The sequence below is a fragment of the Saccopteryx bilineata genome, chromosome 7 (genome assembly GCF_036850765.1).
Source record: "Saccopteryx bilineata isolate mSacBil1 chromosome 7, mSacBil1_pri_phased_curated, whole genome shotgun sequence".
In the NCBI taxonomy this organism is placed as follows: Eukaryota; Metazoa; Chordata; class Mammalia; order Chiroptera; family Emballonuridae; genus Saccopteryx; species Saccopteryx bilineata.
This window is the reverse complement of record NC_089496.1, coordinates 157,291-159,928: the sequence shown is the minus strand read 5'-3', so window position 1 is coordinate 159,928 and position 2,638 is coordinate 157,291. Positions and strand designations below refer to the sequence as shown.

General features: G+C 52.4%; 1 pseudogene; it reads left to right on the top strand.

Annotated features, from left to right (window-relative positions):
- Positions 1–729: 729 nt before the first annotated feature.
- Positions 730–848, top strand: LOC136311258 (5S ribosomal RNA; annotated as a pseudogene).
- Positions 849–2,638: the final 1,790 nt, after the last annotated feature.

The following is a 2,638-nucleotide window of genomic DNA, read 5'->3' as shown; positions in this document are numbered from 1 at the left end:
GCAGTGTGAGATGCAGGTGAGCACCAAAGGTGCCTGGAACTGGAACTGGGCTGTCGCCTATATGTGCACATGCTGAGCTGCCTCCCTTCTCCTCCACACCACCAAGTATACCAGATGCCCAAGAGCAGGGTCCTATCACTCCCCTTTATCACTGGGCTCCAGGTGTGCAACTATCTCCAGACTCTTCTGCAAACTGGTTCTTGCAACGTGACCTAGGCCACCCAGCAGGGAGAGGTAGATCTTACACATTCCAGAGAGCACGCCTTCACCTGGGGTCAGGGTGTCACTTCTGTCCCCACACAGAGTTGGGGGCTTCCAGAGCCGCCACTTAGACCACTCATTACCGGGCAAGTGGAAGGGGCCTGGGAACACATCCCTGCACAGCTGCCCAGGCAGCTGACACTGGCCCTTGGCCTCCCATCCTCAGCCCTCCCCCAACCACACTTCTGCAAGTTTCTATGACACTGAGACCCCCTGATGCTTGCTCCAGTTCCCATCGTCTGGGTGGTTGGGCACACCTTCAGCCCCCGGCAATAATGACAGGGTGCTGAGGAAGTTCTCTTGGCAGCCTACGGGAAATGGTGGCAGCAGGGATGAAAGAGATGGCAGCTGAGCTTGTGGGAGTGACTAACAGGGGCCCTGGCATGCCTAGGCACCTAGGGCACAAAGTGATGAGGAGATCTGGAGTGCAGACGTTTCTTCTTGGGCCACCGGAGGTGGCTATCAGGCATCTATGGCCATACCACCCTGAACATGTCTGATCTTGTCTGATCTCAAAAGCTAAGCAGGGTCAGGCCTGGTTAGTACCTGGATGAAAGACCACCTGGAAATACTGGGTGCTGTATGCTTTTGCATCCCCCTACCCCATTTTATTCCTTTTCCCATGGCCACAGAGTTGTATACCCTACACACGACTGGGGCACAGCACTTCAAGGTGGCCCGGCCAGTTTGCAGAGCCTGGCAGTCCACTCAGGTGTTTGCTGGTCACCCATAAGCACCAGGCCTGAGCTTCTTCCTCCTCTCCTCTGCCCCATTGTGCACATTAGCTGCCCAGTAGTTGGGTCCTGCCAATCCCCTCTATTCCTGGGCACCCAGTGTGCAGCTACTCCAGGATCCTCTTCAAACCGGTCTGGTCCCTGAGGTGGTGACCTCGGCCACCCAAGGGAAGCTGAGTCAGAGGGAAGAAACCATGCAGAGCTTGTGCTAGCATGAAAAACACAGGGAGCCCAGACATGCCCACTCACATGAGGTGCAGAACAGTGAGGAGACCTGGAGGCTAAGTGTTTCTCCTTGGGCCACCGGGAGGCTGCCCTCAAGGGTCTGTGGTCATACTGAATGTGTCTGATCTTACATTATCTTGTGAAGGTACGCAGGGGTGGGCCCCCTTAGTACCTGGAAAAGAGACTGCCTGGTAATACGGGGGCATTGCAGGCTTTTGCCTCCACCCATCTTTTTTTTCTTTCTGGGTTTTTGTTTTTTGTTTTGTTTTGTTTTTTATTTTTGCTGTAGTCAGGGTCGCATGACCCCACACTTTCTGGGGGTACAAGGAGAGAGCCACTGCATCCGATTGCATCCAGCCTACTTGCAGGTGAGAACCTAGGAAAGGCCCTTCTCTGTCTTGAGTGCCAGGTCACTCACTGAAACAACTGAAAGGCTGTTTGTGACATTGACACCAAAAGCAGGGTCAGTGTGGACACAGCAGATAGTGTCAGACTGGGATAGCGAAGGACCCAGTTCAAAGCCCCAAGAGATCACCAAGCTGAAAACAGGCTTGGAGTCATTGTGTCTCTTTCATAGCACAATGTCACACCTGGCCCAAACTTGATCTATGTCTCTGTGTTTTCCTTCATCTTCCATTGCCGCCACTCAGGTCTTCACTTCCCCATGCTGGTAGAGGCAGGTATAGCACTTCGCTGCGTTGGCCCTGGCCACTGTTCCAGCCTGATTGGCCATTCCTACCTGGGACTCTCGCTTACGAGCGCACGTGCTGAACTGGCCCCACCTCTCTCCATGGCAAGAACACACCAGCTTCCAAGGACCCGGGTCCTGCCACTCCCCTTTATCACTGGGCACCTAATATGCAACTAACTCCAGGCTTCTCTGCAAACTAGTCCTTGCTGTGCAACCTTGGCTGCCCAGCAGGAAGAAGAGGATCTCCCACATTCCAGAAAGCAGGCCTTCACCTGGGCCAGGCATCTTTTCTGCCTCCATGTAGAGTTGGGGGCTCACAGCACCACCACTTATGCAAATGGAGGAGTTCTGGGAACACACCCCTGCACTGCTGCCCAGGCACCTGACACTGGCCCTTGAAACAGGATGAAACAGATGGCACTCGGAGCTTGTGAGAGTGCCTAACAGGGGGCCTGGCATGCCCAGGCATTAACAGTGTGGGTGTTGAGGGCAGAATGTTGAGGAACCTCCTTGCCAGGCTTTTCTCATCAGTTTGAGTGGGTGATTGGTGGCTTAAGTGTTTTTCTGCATGTCCCTCTTTCTGTCTCTTTCTTTGTTTTTCCTTTCTAAATTGAATAAAGAATGAAAAAAAAATTCTAAAAACAAAAATAAGAAGTTTCTTTTTATTTCTTTTTAATTCTAGGCCTTTAATATAGCTTCTGCTATGTAAGCACTCTGAATTTTTTTA